This window comes from Cimex lectularius, unplaced genomic scaffold, assembly GCF_000648675.2.
Source record: "Cimex lectularius strain Harlan isolate CLEC.00 unplaced genomic scaffold, Clec_2.1 scaffold130, whole genome shotgun sequence".
NCBI lineage: Eukaryota > Metazoa > Arthropoda > Insecta > Hemiptera > Cimicidae > Cimex > Cimex lectularius.
The window spans coordinates 808869-829604 of NW_019392755.1; the positions used below are offsets into that span (position 1 = coordinate 808869).

General features: G+C 32.9%; 1 protein-coding gene across 3 annotated transcripts in view; it reads right to left on the minus strand.

Annotated features, from left to right (window-relative positions):
• LOC106672528 (kinesin-like protein CG14535) overlaps window positions 1–20736 on the minus strand; it is a 347817-nt gene that overhangs the window by 200334 nt on the left and 126747 nt on the right. Inside the window, exon 1 of one of the 3 annotated variants that reach the window (XM_024227301.1) lies at window positions 6389–6445. The exons of the other annotated variants lie outside the window; for them this stretch is intronic. The gene's annotated coding sequence lies outside the window, so the exon portion shown is untranslated. Of the gene's footprint in view, window positions 1–6388; window positions 6446–20736 lie in introns of those variants that run through there. 3 annotated transcript variants of the gene reach the window in all.

Consider the following 20736-nt stretch of genomic DNA (forward strand, 5'->3'; position numbering starts at 1 on the left):
TATTTAAACTTATCATTTCCAGTTAGCAAACTACGCAATTCTCCAGACGGTGTATAACCATGGCCCGTCGTCGCCTTGCTTCTTACTCGACTCTTTCAGTCGACACAGTCAGAGAAGAATTCTTTTGGAAAAAGCTTCCTTTTAATCCGACATAGTGGCATTGTTGAAGGGCTTTTACAGGGGTGAAGGAGGCGCATGAGCTAATTATTCCATGCTTTGCATATAGATGCTCTGTAGGAACACGGCCAGCATTCTTGAAAAGACCGACATGACTGATTATGTTCAATACTCTCTCAGTATGGAAATCATCGAAGCAATCGGTTCACCCCTCTAGAGCCAGTGGATAATTCATATTCTACATGTGATTTTGCAATTTGATTGCCTTTTTCTATAAACCTTCTCTTACAAATAAGTTAAAAACACAATGAAAAATATTACAAAAACTTTAAAAAATTATATTGGAAATTATAGCAATTTCCACCGCTTTCACTTGTGTATTTATTCTAGTGCCTACTTATATCATACATATAAACTGCTCAAGAGTGAATATGGATGTTGCCAATTTTGTAGTATTTACTTTCCCAAGCTTTTCTATTTTATTTTTATTATAAATGGCATTAAAATTTATTATAAATTATTATGTTTTTACTGTAGGAAATTTACATAAGGAATACTGAAAAATAGCAAAATAAAAGATTTTAATTCTATAATTTTGTTTGTTGGACACAATGAGTTTTTTAATCCATTAATTGGGGGCGTCGGTGGCCGAACGGGTTAGGCGATCACACGGCGCTCATCACTGTAAGGTTAAGGTCCCGGGTGAACCTGACATACTTACAAATGGGCTCTTTTTCAAAAACAACGGCACCCCGAGGGTTCATATAACCTCTGCTGTTGCGTACCCTCGTAAAAAAAATCAATTATTCCATGTATAATGTCATCGGTTAGCTAAAACCTCTATACACTGTTGGATATACTGTTAATAAGGTTGCCACTAATTTCATATGGAATTCTACTCCATAGATGTTGCAACGCTGCACTCAGTTGTTGTAGATCAACTGGCTGCGGATGGGGGTAGAAAAGCCTTCTCTGCAAAACATCCCACAAATTAATGTTGATTGAGGATGGGGGAAAGAGTAGATGGGAAATTACAAGGTTTTTGATGAACCTCTCTGCCTCTATGAGATCTGGCATTGTCATCCAGAAATCGAAAATCCCTGCCAATGAGATCACTGGTTTAGGACTGTATTCCTCGATAATTTCTCGGACATAACGGATTTACTATGTTAAATGTGAGTTTTAATTTTATTACAACTCTGTGTATGTTTGAAGGTTGTGTTCAATCTTTTTTAAACCTTTTGAAGGGTTTTACTGCACAAAAATCCAGTGTATCCACACATATATAGTGAGTGAAAAAAAATACGAAGAGAGAGGGAGAGAGGGAGATAGAGAGTGAGTGAGTGGTTGGGAGGGAAAGAGGGAGAGAGAGAGAGAGAGAGAGCTTAAGTAAGCTTAAGCTTGGTATGCTTAAGTTTAAATTCTGCTAATCCTTAAATACTACTAATATCGTTGCATGTTAAAAATGACGTATGTACATGTGCATATATATATATATATATATATATATATATACGTATATATATCGACTTATGTAGTAGACTGAACGTACTGGAGTACTCTGGAGTACTGGATTCTCAAATGAAGAGGTTCCAAACGGTCATAAAAGAAAAGTAAGGCTGATGATTAGAGTTCCATTTATAACAACTGCATGCAAACTGAAATATTCTTGAGGAGTTCTACTTTCATCATATACACGCTACCATATCCGTTCCAGCACGCAACGTAACCTCTTCTTCAAAATAAAATTGTAAACCTGCCTAGTCAAAGCACTCGAGAAGGATGAAGCATCAACTTCACCCAAAAGTAATTGATTTAATTAAAAAATGTTTCATTTTGCTTCAAGTTCTGTAAAAATCTGTTATGTTTATATTATATATTATTGGTTATTTGTGTTTAATAATGATTTGTTTTGGAAATGAAATAATTATTTTTGTTATAAATTGTCAAGCAAGTTGTATTAACGTTTGAAATTTATTTAAATATTTAAAACGTTTTAATGTTTTTAATCTACTAAGTAATACAATTGATTTTGATTTGTAGTACATTACAACTACCTTCAAGTACAATTGGTAACATGTAAAAATGAGCAAGATAATATACAAAAAATAAAAACATTTTTTAAAAATCAATTGGATGCTATATGTATTTTTAATTAATTGCAAATCAAACAGGATTTACAGTCACCATATCGCTCTGATTTAATACGAATTTGGGGTTTATATCAAAAATTGTTATTACAAGCAGAGAAACGGAATTTACGTTGAGCTAATTCAGCAACCAACGTATCCGGCCGGAGGCAAACACAGATAGGAGGAAATAGCAGATCTATTGCTGCCTGTCCTAATTAACTACAGCGTTGCTAGTAAAAGTGAGAAATATGCGCTTACTATTGGGTTGTCCGGAAAATAATGCAGGATTTTAAGTTTTCATTAAAAAAAATCTATATAAAATATTCTGTTTACGTTTACAGGATTACTCATTNTTTTGATTAAAGAACATTGCTTTAAAGTAACTAGTTTCTTTTTTTTTGTTTAATACCAAAATCCTGCATTATTTTCCGGACAACCCAATAATTGTGAGGGGATTAGCGTGTCAATGGGATCGATTTATGCAGGCCGGCTGGAAATTGGCCTCCTTTTACATGCTACGTTCCATGCAGGGTCGACCAGGAGTTCAATTCTAGCACGATTAAATTTATGAAACAGTGAAAAAAATAAATGAGAGAGAGACAGAGAAAGAGAGAGAAATAAAAAAAGGAGAGAGAATAAGAAAGTGACAGACAGACAGACAAGGAGATGGATAGACTGAGAATGAGGGTGAGAATATATATATATATATATATATATATATATATATATATATAATTACAATAAAAATACACGGTTTTTCCTTGCACGGCTGTAAATGTCAACATGTTTTCATATTTTCCGTTACCATTTTATTTATTGACTACTCTTCTCGTTCTGCTGTTAATGAGTTTTACGTAGGTTTCTGCTTTATAATATTTATAACGGCTTTGTCGAATACAAATTGTTTAAATGAAAGCTGAAGAGAATATTTTATTACTTGCATACGTGATAATTTATTTAATTATTTAAAATTATTAAATTAATAATTTTAAGTAATTGCTTCATTTAATTCATTCAATTATATTAATTGAATTATTTACTTGCTACTACAAACAGAGAGAGCCAAAATGACGATCCTGCTCGTAGATCAAGTGACTAAAAAGAGACGTTGATTCTGTTAAACGGTCATGGGAAAAGCCAAATGACGAGGGTGAATATCACATAAATTAATTAAAAAGTTAAAAGTACTATTCATTATTTCCAGGAATAATTAGTGCAGTTTCTCAGGAATGTACATTCTTATAGATTAGGGCCAATAATTTGAAATAATCGCCAGAAGAAACAAATAGATTTGAACGATTATAGAATAATTTTCATAAAACACACACACTCACAGGCACCCGTATTTTCTTATCTTGATTATTAATACTTTCCTACATATTATTTTCGTTACTAACACGATAATTTAAATTTTAGCGCACTAACATTTTTACCATCCACGGCTAATTTTAGTATATTTTGTTTCCTAATTTAAATACCGGCTTATTATATTTGTACATTATACATGTTTTACTTTATGTGACACGTGTTAAGTAACCAAATTTCCTCATAAATAAAATTTAATTAAAATTTGAAATGTAGATATTGATATTGGTTAAGGCGATGGCATGTGGTCATAAGATGAAAAAGTGCAAACTAAAAAAATAAATGCATACATAAGATTTATGTAAAAATATATGTTATTATTTTACTTTGTGCTAATATGTCTTACTTTAGAGCAATGATTTAACATATAATTCGCATTATGCATGTTTTTATTTCCATTGTGCTAGTTTTCTTGCGTTACCAATGCACGATATTTTTTTTCTGTGTACATAATGTGTTAATTTTTTATATACAATTGTTTTATATATAACAATCATTTTTCAGTCAAATCAACTTAAAGATCTCTTTCAATATGACACAAAGTTGAGCTGATTTTTTTGTTCGTTTTGGTTTTGGTGAATTTGGCAATTTTTAACTGTCATAGGTATTTTTGCAAATGAGTCAAATTTAATGTCATCGGATGTGTACAAGTTAGAAATCGTCAAGCGATGTGACAACTGTACGGTGGTCGGAGTAAATATTTGGAATTCAGTTAGCGCGCTCTTGTTGAAAACATTTAGTGTGTGAATAGAAAGAAAAAATTATAATTTCAAGTTCCACATTTCGAGGTTGGCGCGTACCAAGTATTGGTAACGGCAACGGTCGTTATTTATTTTAACGTGCAAACAAAGCAGGCTCTAAGCCTGTTTGAGGGTTTTATTTAAATTCGTAGACAAATTCTTTATCTGGTGGTTTATAGTGATAATAAATTTTATTATAATTAAAAATACGTTGTTTTTATCTTAAACATAAAAAGGAATTGATACACATTTAATACTAGTAATCATTGATAATTCTACAGCATTAATTGTTTTAATTAAAAGAATTTCTAAAATTAATTAAACAACCGCGTCTACTCGTTGATCCGCTGAAGGGGGTGCGCCACCCCCGCCCATTTCATAATTTCCAAATTATTGCGATATGATTATTAAATCGTTTAATCGCAAAATGTTATAAAACAGCAAAGCAGTAGTAGTGAATTTAGCGAAATAACATTTTATAATGTTTTGCAATTTGCAACTACAACATATAAAACTTTTTTTTTGCATTTTTTTGCTGATAAAATTTATGATTGACTCAGACAAAACGCAGGATTCCCATTGGAAGACCCGAAAGTTATCTCAATTATTTTTAACCGTTAATGTCTTTTTAAATCTTTTAGCATGTACGTGTGGCCAAAAAGAACTTTTATTATTCAGAACATACTAAGCAAATATTTTATTTCGTTTCTGATTCAATGCTTATTCTAATTCAAAATTGGCCTAATTCAAAAGTGGCCAAGTTGGACGACGGTGTCCGACCCTATTTCTCACGTAAGTGGTTCTGGATTCGAAACCTGACAGAGTCCATGGTTTTTTAATTGGTAATGGTACGAATAATGTATTGAGAAGTTGTCTAACTCCTCGTCCGCGACATCCATCGGGTAGTTGGACGTTATGCCTTTCTGTATGACAAGAATTACTTAATGAAAATTGACTAATTTTAAAACAAAACGTTTTTTTTAAAACGTTATGTAAATCATAGACCACATATTTTGCTCTATCTAAATGCAATTGATGCTAGTAATTCAATTATAAAGGGAATTTGCTTTACATATATTCTTCATGTATCAGTTGTTTGATGTTCTGTTAAAAATGGTATTTTTTACATCTATGATCTGAGTAACAATTTACATTTTTTAAATGTTGTTTCAAAGTGAGTAAATGGATGGGGTCTCATTAAAAGAAAGGTTTCTAAACATTGTATTGTTTGATTGATTGATTTAAGTAGACCGCAATTCATGTACTTACGTTCACATATACAGAAATGAGATTATGCATGATGCTTCCTGTGGCATATTGCTTATCTCTCAAGTTATTTTACTTTTAACTTTTAACAAGAGTATGACTTCTGAGATAAATAATTATAACATAAATTACCTATATTACTTACATCATTAAAGCATTTACAAGTACTGATTTTTTAAATTCAAACTAAATGTTAAAATTGAAAAACTCTACTCAAGTTTTTATAATAAGTTATATGATAGTGTTATTGCAGAATGAAAGGCAGTACAACGACAAGTTTCCCTTTCATCCATACTACGTGACTTCATTGATACATAAAAAGATACTTGTATATTCTTAACGTAAGGTAATATTACGTAATTAAGAAATTATTAGATACGACATTTTTGCCGTTGGTAACTGTAGGAAAATGTACATTTTGCAAATTAAATTTCTCTATTAAACCTTTCCCTAGCATCGTTTTATAATATAAATTGTTGAAAAAAAATTAAAAATAGCAATAATTGATTTCGTTTTTCACAAACTTTTACTGTAGAATTCTATACAAAAGCTGTTGACGTGTCATTCCTAACCCTGTTTTATAGTGTTTTCACATTATCAGAAATATTTATTTCTTTTATTATTGAATAAAACAAATATATTCAACGTAAGATTATAGATTTTTTCCTATTAAATTTGCACTTTTATAAATAAATGAAATAATTAATTGATAACGATGTTTTCAATTTTTTAAAGTGAGCATTGTATTTGACGTAAATTTAAACTTACAGGCGAGATGGAGCATGTTGCTTGACGAGGAACTGGAGACGAACTGAATCGTAGACCGCGACGACTCGTCGATTCGTTGGAGGGGGTGCGCCACCCCCGCACCACCCTCGCGCCGACCGATTGTACCGCGGTCCCTTTTTCACCCATTATCTTATCACCACTTGGACAATTATACGCTAAATCGTCCGTTTGTCCGCTTCAATTATGTCATTTGGCTTTTCCTATAGGGCCAATTTTCCCGTTCGACGATCGCTCAGAGATAGGTTATACACTCTGTTTACAATAAGCCATTGCATCCCTGTTTAATTTGTTTCATCTCTCTGCCAAAGTTATCAAATCGTTTAATTACGGTTTCCTTTGAAAATTTAATGTTGTATTTGTTTTAATTTGAGTGGATGTAGCATTCAGATAACCATTGTCGTTTAAAAAAGTCATTACAATTCTATCTAAACAAAAATGAATTAACTATTTTTAAATGATTTTTTTCATGCAAAATCAAATAATCAATTATTTTTTTAAGGTACATTTACGATTAAGAAATTAGAACTACTGATATAAATTTTGTTAACAATTTGGAATTAATGTAACTGTAATGTGAGTTTTGTGACAACCAACTCACGTATTGGCGCCAGCTCAGCGGAGAAGTTCGACGATGGGCGCAGTGCAAATATATATATATATATATATATATATAGTGAAAATGGAATAAAATAAACAGGAATTCCTTTCGAGCTGTGTGAAGGTTCAAGGATATTCGCTTGCTTAAAATACCGACCAAGCTAACGAACGTTGTTTTCAATGGGAAAATGATTAAAAATTATAATGAACTGGGCGGAAAGTAATGAGCTGGAAGCATTAAAAGTACACCTCTGCTCGACAAAGTAAGGCTGTTGGATACAGTGTCCTCTGACAAAATCGGAAATTGATGAAAATATTGCAGTGTCATAAGCAAATGTGAGAACTGTATCGTCAAACTGAGATGGGATATCGACAGTGAATACGGTATATAACCACAGACCCAAAACGCTACCCTGTAAAACTCCTGCATCGAACGCAAAGAATAGAAAGAGAATCCAACCCAAACTCTAAATAATCTATCTGCCTGATAGAAGGATTAAAATGTCTGTAAGATTAGGTCTTCATATTTTAGAGTAAACTGAGACTCGTTCGTGAGACCTATTCCAAATCAAAAAGGACCCCGAGCATAACCGTTTCTTTTTCCTTTATAATTAAAGTTTTCCCTTTTTTATAATAAAATTTTATTTAATTACAAATTGATTTCATCTAAAAATATAGCCATGAGTTCCCCACACCCTATCCTTAACTAATGCTCAGTAGTCTGTACCTTAAGCAGAAGCTCCTCCCGCCCAACACTCAGACTGTGTATAATCAGCTCCATACTGTATCTATGTCTGATTTTTTTGCCTTCCTGGTTTTTTCTTCGTTTTACTTTTGTTCATTTGTTCGTCTGCATCCAAAGATCTGCGGATGATTGAGAGATTTAAATCTAACACCAACTCAGTCTTAAGCTTCCCAAGGATTGTAACTGTATTTCATAATGTTACAGACCTTTGCAATTTTAGGACTGAGTCGGGCTTCAACGAATTAGATCGCCCGTGAAAAACTTAAATATGCTGATCTGTAAACATATTTAAGATGTGATGACTGATGATGACATTAAAATAAGTCGTAAGTTTTTTTTTTCTTTTCCCGTATGTGTGTATGTTATATATATAAATGTATTATGTGTATATATTATTGATATTATTGTGTAAATATGTAATGTATATTTTGTGTATGTATTTCTGTATATTTCATGCTTGTATTTTTACGTTGTGTATATTTTATATTGTATATATGTGCATTGTTATACATATTTTTATATTGTATATTGTTTATTGTTATATTGTATATAGGAGTATTTACGTGTATATAGTATCCCTCCCCCTTTTTTTTTTCGGTGCCACATTGATTATGATAGCGACACACCAACACCACACAGATCAACAACAAGAACAACATTAAGGCCATACCTCCCCATACCTTGATTCTTAGTGTTCGTAATAAATTCCATTTACATTTAAATGAAATTTCTAGTTATTTACTTTGTTTGTATAGATTGCGTATTTTCGGATATTTTAGAAAATCACTTGGGCAAAAGGCTTCACGAGGCTGGAGAATCGATTGCTTTACTTTCGTATTTATGTTAAAACGTTTATGGAAATAGAAGTGTGTAAATTCATTTAACTAGAACTTGCTAATCTACAAGCTCACACATTATCACTTAACAAACGGAGCTCCTTGAGGATTTACAACGTGTATTCGATTTCGAGTAACCTCAACTTTTAATTGTCATGAAAATATACCTACGATTTGTTATATTTTTACAAAGATAAACTATAAAGAATTATTAGAAGATTATATCAAAAGGGGCGTCGGTGGCAGCAACGGTTTAGGCGTTGACACTGCGCTCATCACTGTGAGATAAAGGTCCCGGGATCGTAGTTCCTCGTAGTTAAAATACCCTTGACAAAATATCTCCTAAGAACGAAAAGTCCAAACTTACCTTAGGCTTCAAATAAATAGCATAATTATCTTTTGACTTTCCATAACTAGGTAAACATATGGCAATTATTTTTTAAGATGATATTTCAACTAAGGTGTTATTGGGGTACCGATTTAAAAAAAAAAAAAAAAGATTTGTAAGTACGTTGTGTTTGAATGCAAGGCCACTGGATTCGAACCCGGGACTTTTACCTTTCAGTGATGAGCGCCTTTTCAAGGCCTACACCGTTACTGCCACCGACGCCCTCATACAGTAAATAAAAACAAGGTATTCGAAATTGGTATTGTGCCGTAAGAAAGGAAAAAGGTAAATATAAAATTATTTATTTATCTTTTATTGCATTATATATTTTTACAACTGTGTTTAATTGTTTACACTCTACTCTTTTGATGGTGAATTCGTATTTCCTTTAGTATATTGTCAACAACAAATTGTTTTAATGTAAGTCAATGTTTTAAGTGGGCAAAAAAACCGAAATAATTTGGAGGATGTGTCATATAACAGAGGGAGTGGCGTAAGTTTGAAGAGGAACAGAAGGACTCACGTCTCTCGCTCGTCAGGAAAACAAACTAGAAAAACTTGTCACACACCCCATTGTCGCGACGTCCGAGTATCCAATTCGATATTCTTTTGTTGCCCTTCTAGTCGCCCTTTTGTATTTTTAACGCGTTTCCAACTCTTGAAAAAAGCCCTGAGGGAAAGTTAAGCACACAACTTGAATCTTCGAGTCCTCTTACTTCCTGCGTGGGGCTACTTAATCGATAAAGAAAGTGTTTTCATTCTTTTCCTTGAAAGTAATGATACCTAGAATTTTGAATGCGCAATTTGTAGAGTTTACAAGAAGAGTGCGGCGGATTAAATTGTCTTCCAAACCAAAAGAAGATTTAAAGAAATTAAAGCTATTCTCATTCACAACCCTAGCTTCATTGTAATTGTAATTTATTGCTTTTCATTCTAGAAAAAAACATCGTTGTTTATTATTTACCAGAAGACATTACAATAGTGCTAAAAGTTTCTTAAAGGCTGTTAGTATATCATAGATTATCAACGAGTCGCAGCGCCGTGCCGTGAATGTAATTTTCTTTAGATTTCTAGATAATCGACATCTTACGGCATAATCTGCGTGACAGTTTTATTTCATCTTCATACCCCTATTTTCAAAAGTAATTATTTTTTTTAACTCTCCGGCCAACTGAAAGTCTTGATCTCAGTTTTTAATTAACAATAACTAAGATTGTGTCTCGGGTTCTGCCTTTATTCTTGTAGGTTAGAACCATTTTTTGCCTTATTAACAAAAGGGTCATTAAGATTCAAACAACATTGCTTTGTTCCTCTCTTCCCAATGAGATCATAATAGAAATGTCTTTAAAGTGTTATATTTTTTTAACTTATCATTGGATTTTGTATCGACTGCTAACGGAATGCTACACTTCCAGCATATTTACGACCGATAAATCTTCAGGTCATCATGTAAGAGATAAGTATTCGTGCGTGCGTGTGCATGTACGAGTGATAGATAAATACGTATTAGGGTTGTGGTCAGAAAAAAATAATGCTTTTGTACCAACACCGAACTTTCGGCAATATATTTCATGTTCTGGGTCTACAGAGAATAATGTTAATTAATTCGACACTCCTATACACATATAATTTAATTTACATTTTATTTTACACGAGTTAAATAGCAACTAACTTTAGTAACTCTACGAAATAAATAATAAAAATACATTTCAGGGCATAAAAATTTCGCATGAGCGAATACTAGAACAAAATTAATGTTTTCCCTTGCGGGGCATTACACAAACACTGCCACAACGGATTCCCCCTTTTGGTAGGGACATTCTTCTTTTTTCTTAAATATTACTGTCCTATCATCGCTTGTTTTGAACAAAAAAATAAATAATAAAAAATTCCATTTTTTACATACGTGGATTGTTAAGATGTTTGCAAAGGAGGTTTCTAAAATAAATTACACTTTGATCGTTTAGATACGTTTTTGACCAAACCCTAATTCACGAGATGTTCACGGTGTTCTTTTTACATGGTACGACTGAATTTCTCTATAAAAAATATGTGTTTAATTTTTTTTAGTCTAGTTTCAAATTTTTACCTGTTTTTGGAGAAAAACTGAAGTACACTGTACGGAGGGAGGTTAATAGCAGTTCCATCACCAAGAAACCGGCAGCGACATTTGGAGGAGGAGCTGAATATATGTATTGTATATTCGGGAAAATCCGAATTCCTTTCTCCGAAATGTTGGAAGGGTTTTAGGTTTTTCGAGAAGTAAAATTGGAGACATACTCCGGACTTACAATTTTAAGCCGTATCTTGTCTAGGGACTTCGGGACTATGATTATGTCAGGCGTCTAATATTCCTTGCACAAATGTCGATTTGGGAGAAAAATTCTTCCATACATCCTATAGACTGATTCCATAGCCAAGTTCACCTCTAATTGTATACTAAACCATTGGAATTTTCGAACGTGGGTAGAGGAAAAGCCGAGAATTTCGTACTCTTGTCATCGTCAGGTAGCTCACAGTATCAACGTTTGGTGTGGACTTCTCGGAAATAAATTAATTGGGACTTATTTATACGAAAATCATTAAATGATTGGCAGTTCCTCAACTTTTTGAGGTAGATATTACCAGCATTATTATCTGATGTTCCTCTACAACAACGACAAAGAATCTCCAGCTTGATCGATGCCCCGCACACAATTCTTTGCTGGTGATTCGTTATTTGAATCGTCAGTTTCGTGATAGGTGAACCTCGTGGCATGATCTGTTTGCCTCCTTGGTCACTCGATTTAACTCCACTTGACTATTTTCTGTGGGGCCATTTAAAAAACAGCGACGACGCCCGTCATAACACAGCAACTTCAGTTGAAGAACTCAGGCAAAGGAGAGAAAACGCTTGTCAATTCATTCACGTTCTTTACTAAATTTTTACTAATTAAAAAAATAACAAAAATAAATAAGCAACAAGTAATGCATGTGTGACTTTATAAGTACATGGTGATTAAGAAATAAGGAAATAGAGGATCAGTAAATAGGTAGGAAGCGGTTATTTAGTAAACCAAAGCAATCAAATTTGATTGATGCATAGATGAATTGAAGTTAAATAGAACAAATCGAAAACGGCTCTTTCAACCTAGCCTTGTGGCTAAATGTTGTGATTAACTGAATATAGTAATAATTAAATATCATGATTTGTAAATAAATAATTTTTTAATTCTAAATTTGAAAGAACTAGAAAGTAATGATCTAAAAATATTTGGCAAACAAGATCTCAAGTCAGTCTCAAGGACTCTAGGCACCAAAAATACCAAAAATATATATACCAAAAACTATAAAAACAACTCATTAGAGTATAATATTCTATGGGCATCTGAGTATTTATTTATATTATGTTCCGCTACTTATTCATAATTCATTATTAAATTTATATCAAATATTTGTAAGGCACATTTCTTTGGGTATTCCTGAATAAACTCTAACGCTTTATGTTGCAAAAGGCTTACAGAGTCATGATTTTACGCTCTAACTCGCTAGTGTGTATTAATATAGTTTTGAACGTGTGTACTACGGATTGGGCTTTTAGATGCATTAATTAATTTTATTTGGTTAAATATGATAAGCCTAAATATTTACAATACTAGATATAATACCTATTGTATATGCGGTTCGCACAGGTGTTATGCTAACCTGAACTGGGAAATCGTTGTCATATATGTACCTAATAATGGAATTGGCCCCACACCCACGTTTGTGACACTCCTGAGTATATAGTTCGTGATGTGAACGTTGCGTAATGTGGAGGTGCTTTGCTAGAAGTGTTGCCAGTGTGATATTCTGACCCAATTTTGTAAGCTATCAAAGAGATGATATTTGACGAATAATGGAATGCTTTCTCTGTATGAAGTAAAAGACCGAAACATAATAAAATATTGCTTTCATGCGTGCGTAATATTGCGTTAATTAAATGTCCAGCCGCTGGGGGTAAAAATTTTTTTTTAGAAATCCCATTTGAGTATAACGTAAAAAACAATGCTCAAAGGAGGATTTTGTTGCCTTCACAAAAAAATATAGATTATATTTTCTTTACTACCAATCTATATATATTAATGTAACTAACAACAGTTTAATAATAGTACAAATTGGTCAGTTAGAGACAAGTTTCAATCATTGAAAGTATTTAAGATTTGAGATTTGTCATAAATTGTATATATCTTTAAATTTATTAAAAAAATAATGTTTACCTCTAATTTATATAAACAACTACATAAACTATTGACCGAGATTTATTTTAAATTCTATACACAATGTATAAAAAAGAATTAGAGTTCCTACTACCGGACCGACAAACAGAGTAATAAGTCATTTGCGTTGAATTCGAGTTAATGAAGGCCGTCCTTCTTACAATACGACTAACTGCTGATGAGCTGCGTTGTGGAGCAATGTCGCTGCTGATGAAGATGGGCATCCCCAGGTATGCCGCCGGCTAATGTTCACCTCCTCTTATCCGGCCTGGATCGAATGGAATGCCCGCCTTTCAACCTTAAAGTTCTATGTCAACATATTTCCCTTTCTGCTCGTAATATTCTGGTCGGGCTTACGAAATTTTCGGTTTAATTACGGCTTTTGTGATCGTCGGTTCCCCCTCCAAGGTACATTACTCATCTTTCACATTTCAAATCCAAACTAAAACGAATTATCTGATCACTGTGGGCTTTTTCAATTATTTTTTGTTATTTATAATAGAAAGAAGACAATATTTTCTACGCGAAATTATTTTTATTCCTGGCTCAAATATTGTACATAACGTTCGAAAATAACAATCTTCTTACCATTTGTTGTGAATATAATATTTTGCAAATTATTACCAATAACAGTAAACCTTAATTTGTAAAGAATGGAAAATATAAAATAAAACGCAATAAAAATTAATCTTTTGTTAACAATTTTTTTCTACACAAAATCAGCTTTTGCTGATTTGAAATGTGGCTTTGTTAATACAGCCATTATTTGTGTGTTCATGAATATGCTTTCTTCGAAATTACATATTCGGCATTCGTGTCAGAGAAAACGTGGGGCGTTATGGCGATAAAACGGCTTTTAGTATTTTTCAAGATAACAATTTCTAGTCACTGTTCGCTGTCCAGGAGGTAAGATAATATGCTAGTTTACCAGGATTCCAAATGATTATTAAAAGCATTTTTAAGAAAGTTCTTTACTATAAACTTTGGATGAAGTACTCTTCTTAACAGTATAATGTGATTTAGATTAGAAGTTAACGCTTGTTGAGCCGAGAAGAAATTATCCGTAAGATAGTGAATCCCGATTTCCGATTTCGATGTAACATGTTAGTTCTTCACCGTAATGCTGCATGTGGATGTTAGTAGAACCGAAGTTGTCAAAGACAACAGTTCTTGAAGATTTGTTACTGTTGGTAAAGTTTTTATTTCCAGTTGTAAAGGAAGAGTATCTTTTTCCAAAATTCCAAAAGTCACTCAAAAAATTGGAATAATCAAGTCTTTGATTTGTACATTGTTTGCTTTCCAGTTAGACAAATTAAATCACATAAATTGCAACTCTACTTAAGCAAAGTCAACTGTCTAAGTAGGAAGGAGAGGGAATAAATGGTTCGTGAACCCGGAACGAAAATACATACTTTAGTTATTGAAGATCCTATGCCTTCACTACGAACTATGAGGTCAGAAATTAATAAAAGAAATGTAGTGTTAGAATTTAAGTAAAATGTAATTGCAAATAAAATTACATAACAACAAACAACCAGCTGTTCAATTCATGCCGAAAATGTCTATATATCTAAAAGTCTGAATACCCTGCTATTCGATTCGGCATAAAAGCACATGTTCAACTTCTTAGAGCGAGTAATGTTAAATAGCCGATTCTAACAGACCTATGTCATAAATTTTCTCGTTCTAACTTGAATGAACAGAGCAAAACACACCTGCCTCATTTTATTAAATATTTGTTAGTTGAAGTATATCTCAATACTCATCAGCTTCCCGGGTCACTTAATGTGAGACAAATCAAACTATAGTTGTTCATATATGTATTAATGAACAAATTAAACGCTCCACTCAATTTATTTCGTTTCAAATTAAACCCATTATCTTTCTACAATAGTTACAGGTAATTGTAGTCAAAATAAACAGTAAATAATGCTTTGTTTAGTTCTTTTTGCATTTCCATTGACGCCACCACGAAGTGGTTGTTGTGCGAGGAAGATCTCTAATTTCACATCGGTATTTACAGGGCTTAATCAAAGTACATGTAGAACCATTTGCCCCCCCCCCCACATCAGTGAGAGATTCTTGCTAATGCAGAATAAAGCCTGGCTCAATAGAGGACGTATTGTGGATGACTACCTGAATGAGGTTGGAATTGAGTGCTTGGTGTGGCCAGCTCGAAGTCCAGATATGAACCCAAACATTTGGGGCCAACTTAAGAAGACAACGAAACCCAGGTCCTAACACTTAAGAGTTGGAAAAGGCTGTTGTTGAAAATGGAAAGGAATGCATATGTATTACGTGATTCGAGCCAACGTTGCAAATACTCGGTATTGCGGGGGACAAAAAGTTTATTGAATTTTCGGGTTTTTCATCTTTACTCAATGATTTTTTTAATTAGGTAAGAAACTTTGTCATTTTAAAAATCTTATTTTAAGAACCAAACCTATTTTTGTCCTTTCCTTTCTGTCTTCTTCAGAAAAGATCGTGTTAGACCCTCGACCAATAATGACTCTTAACTATTTTGTATAACGTATTTTTAATGCGATTTCATAAATAAATGTTTTGTTTGTTTCTTTATATGAGTCTTCGGCAAGCGAAAATAAAAACTGCCGGTGCCGTTTGGGTTACAAATTTTTTCAGATCATACTTACGTGGCAGAACTTTAAATATTATGTCAAATCATAAACAATTAGAGACAAGTGCAAAACCAAAGGCTGGACGAGAGTATTCGTCAACATAGAGTACGAACGACAACCATCTGAGTTCAGAGAATATGGATAATATGCGTGCATATTGCATAATTAATCAAAATATTTTGGGTTCTTTTGATTAATCAATGTTTGTGCTGAGAAGAAAGCGTTGATAATATATTTTATTAAACAAAAGAGAAATAACCAAAAGAAACTTGACAGTCAAAGCATATTTCTTATCTTTTTGTAAAAACTTGGTGAAGGTGTACTAAAATAAGATGTATTCCGTAAAGGGTTAACTGTTTGCCTCGAGTGTTTACCTTTGGAGAAGTCGTTGGATTTTTACGAGTAGGCTGATATAGGACCGATGGAGTGGAATATTGACATCCACTCTGCGGAACCCGTGGGGCGTACGAGGGTGCAATATGGAGCCGTGCGTTATGAATTCAGATGCCTATTGTGTAGATATGGAAGTGAGTCGGTGGTTTATGTTAGCGGAGTTGTTATTGCAGCCATTTGCTTCTCTAATGCTTTTACAAAACTCCTGATAAAAGGGAAAGGAACCTCTTTTGCAAGCCACTTTTTGTTAATTTTCTCATAAAACATACATCGTCGGACAGATGCAATTGATTTTCACCGTTGATCGAAGAGAATAATTTAAACTGGTAGCTGGGCGTGAAAATTCGGCCTATTTTCCTCTTTCATTACAATTCCTCTGAGATATTAACAAACATTTCTGAAAGAATTAAACAAAATATATTATTTTAAAAAGTTACATCTAGATATTTACATCGTACTGTATCAACAATATGACGATGTTATGACACTTTAATTATTTTTCCATAATTTAATTTCAAATTTTAGTTATTTGAATAACAAATATATTTATGATAATTTGTACGTTTTTATCTTATTATTAGTTTTAAAATCTTGCACCTACTTATGCATATTACTAGTGGTAAGGTTGTCCGACTTGTTTTTGTCACTTTTGCGGTTCGGGGTTTGAATTCCGACGTAAACCATCGTTATTAATTCCGAACACTGTGATGCGTCCAGAGGAGGGTCCATGTTGTTCTGACATTGATATTTATCCTCCATCTGTTTGCTCGATGGATGTAGTTTTAAGATACCTACTTAAAACGAGAAGAACGATACGATTCCATAATATAAAAATTATTGTTACCTAAGTGTCCAGCTTCCTTTATATATCTTGTAAAATTTATATCATTACACCCCTCATCATTTATCTCCTGGACCCTTCATATGATATAAGTAATGTAAAGTTTTTGACCTCGCGACATCCAACGTGCCCAACAACATTAGACCCTCTCTTTGTCAGGACGTACTATACCGTTTTTTTCTTACTGTAAATGTAAGTTTTAAAAATTTCATAGAAAGAAAAACAAACATAACGACTTCTATCTTATCCAAATAAACAAATAATTTCTTAGAATTCAAATGTCATTCTTGTCTCATCAAGTCGGTTTCAGGTGACATCACTCTAGATAGAGGGTAGTAGACATCATTGTCCCCACCCTTGAGCGTAAGCAGGACCATCATCCGTGGTCCCATTGTCTATTCAGTATATATTTCAGAATTCCATTCAATCCCGATACAGTACTTTTCATATATGAGGCGGTACCGCCATCCTTTTAGCAGACGCATTGTTGGTCTTTTGAAAACCCGCAAAACCACCTCTCCTGTTTGGATCAGACTCATAGACATAACCAAATCCTAGCAAATAACTATAATCTTTTATAGTATCATCTCTTCTTCAATCTACTACATCTGTCTTTCTCCTCCCGGAACCAAAGACGTCCGATATTTAGGAATTAACATTGGTAAACAATTTACACCGAACCCTCATCAAATAAACTACTAAAAGGACTACATGGCAGCAGATCATAGTTCTCACTATATACTATACTCAGATATAAACTACGTTGATATTCTAGAATGCTAGTCTCTCGTTTGTACCTCAGGTTGTCAAATACAGAATAAAAACAAAACATACAATACATCAATCAATCACTACAAACATAGATGTCTGGTCGCATTCACTCCCCCAGAGTACTCGATATTTCTCGGGGCGGGGGTATAAGCAACCCATTCCTTTCACGCTAATAAATTACTTTTACTCTCCAGACGTCATACACTCACCCCAGAGTACTTGATATTCCTCGGGGCGGGGTTATAAGCAATCCCTTCCATTCACGCTAATAAATTACATTCATTACAATAAATTAACACAAACACAACACTAGATAGAAACATACAGATCTGGTCACTTTCACTCCCCGAGAGTACTCGATATTCCTCGGGGGTTAAGAATGTAATTAATGGATTTCTTCTCCATTCTTATAGTTTTACAATAATATATAAACACAAAAAGTTGTAACATAATAAAAACTTTTAATACTGAGGAATATGAATAATTTTAGTAAAAAATTTAGAGATGCTTGAAGGGGTTAGGTTAGCTTAAATTTGAGGGCACCCTCGGTTAAAATGAAACACTCAGGCATTTCGGACCTCCCCATGAAGGGGGTTAAAATAGTTATATTAGTAGAAACAATATGTCAAAAAGCTTGTCATAAGGTTATACTACGTTATCAAGTGTCTTTTCAAATATTGAATTTAAAACTCAGTTTTTAATTTTATTGTGAGCTGCAAATACGAGTTTCAAAATTTAATCATTTACGAGGGGATTTTAGTTTCTTTAGTTACTACCAATAGGTTGTAATTTATAAATTCTATTATTAATAATGGAAAGATGTATTAACAATATTTGATAAATATTAATTGAAAATAATTTCATTTAAACCAGTTTTTATTAGTCATAGTATTTTTTAAATATTATTATATAAAATTTCAAGAGATGTATTATCAAACACAAAAGCGGTATCATCTGCAAAATAATAACTTGCGGAATTTAGATGAATTTAAATAAACTATTAATACACAGTAAGAATAGAAGAGGTCCTAGAATAGGCAATAGAATAGGCCGTACTTTGTAAGACAACAATTTTTCATGTTACATTATTACTGTAAATATCATTTATTTTTACAAATGTTTTCGCTTTTTAAGGTAAGATTTGGAAAGATCTAAAGGTAGTCCTCGTATGCCAAAGTGCTCCAATTTTTCCAATAAGAAGTTTGGATCTACAAAATGAAAATTCCATTCACTATTTTTCGTGGCCCGCTTGACCAATTAATAACATCCAATTAATTAAGGTTTTTAAGTTGAGGTAAAAAAATCGGTGTCACGAGCGGGATTCGAACCCGCGACCTTCGGCTTGATACGACGCTACTCTACCACTTGAGCTATCGTGACTTTGATCCCTTCGGGCACTAACTTCCCATCTCAACCCCACCGTTTGAATTTTCCCTCCTTTTTTTTCTCTCTCCCAACTTAAAAACTTTAATTAATTGAATGTTATTAATTGGTCAAGCAGACCACGAAAAATAGTGAATGTAATTTATTAAAATGAAGTACACTTTACTAAAGCTCTTCGTGGCCATTTCATTTGTCGCCGAGAATCCAATCCGATTACACGACATTAAAAAAATGGCAAAAAGGAGGGAAAATTCAAAAGGTGGGTTTGAGATGGGAAGTTAGTGTCCGAGCGGGTCGAGGTCACGATAGCTCAAGTGGTAGAGTAGCGGCGTATCAAGCCGAAGGTCGTGGGTTCGAATCCCGCTCGTGACACTGGCTTTTTTATCTCAACTTAAAAACCTCAATTAAAACAATGTAAAGTCTTAATAGAACATAAAAATAGACCAACTAATTTTCTTTTTTTAATCTAATTTTTTGGTATTATTTTATTGACATCAGATCGCGCATGGAACGTTGAAAGACCAGATTAAAATCCATATTGCTTGTTTGATTAGAAGGTATTTTGTGATATAAAAGATATTAACTGTTGTTTAATTAATTTTTCAATTTTTTTCTCTAATGTTAATGTTAAAAATTTGTCTATGGTTATTTTAAAAAAAATTGTGTCCCCTTTATAATAATGGGATCATTTTTGATTTTTTTAAAGTCATTGTTAGTAGAAAAAAAACAGTTGACAAAGTAAGATTAAAAATACATATTTTAAAGGTACCGTGATATTTTTGGTTTAATGGAAATAAGTGCTGAATCTGATATACCATTTTGAATAAAGGATTTTTTTTAAATATATTTAAATACTTAACGATTTGTACAAAAATATTCCAGTTACCTGAGTAACGAAAAAAATTATAAAAAAAATTTACAATCCAAAAAATATCTGATTAAAATTTAGGGTTTATTATTATTATTTGATTGAATTTTATACTAAATTTATAAAATGTTCATTAAAAGGGTTTGCAGTGCTTTCTTGGTGGGTAGATGTATACGGTCAGTTCTCAAGGGTGGCCTCTGAACAAGTATTGTGAAGCTGCAGACGGATTTGAATTTTCCTACACTAATTAATAAACACGTACTACTCTAATGGTGAACAAGTACAGAATCATCCCTCAAGTATCACAAACTCACTTAACACCTTTTAAGTTCAAGCGTAAAAACCTTTATAAAACTGTTATTTTGATTTCATGGTCAATTGACAATAGTGAAAAAACTCACATCATAAAATACGGGCAACGAGACGTTTTGTTCGCAGATTGCGTAGAAGTTTGAGAAGATTGATTTTTATCCTATACTTAGATTATTTCTCTATCTTAGGTATCGTTTATGGTTTTATTAATATCTAAATAAGGGATTTTTTTTTAAAGAATTGCCAAATGGCCAAAATTCATGGTAGTTTGTTGAAATTTTTATGAAATGATTCGATAGAAATTACATTCTTACTGTTT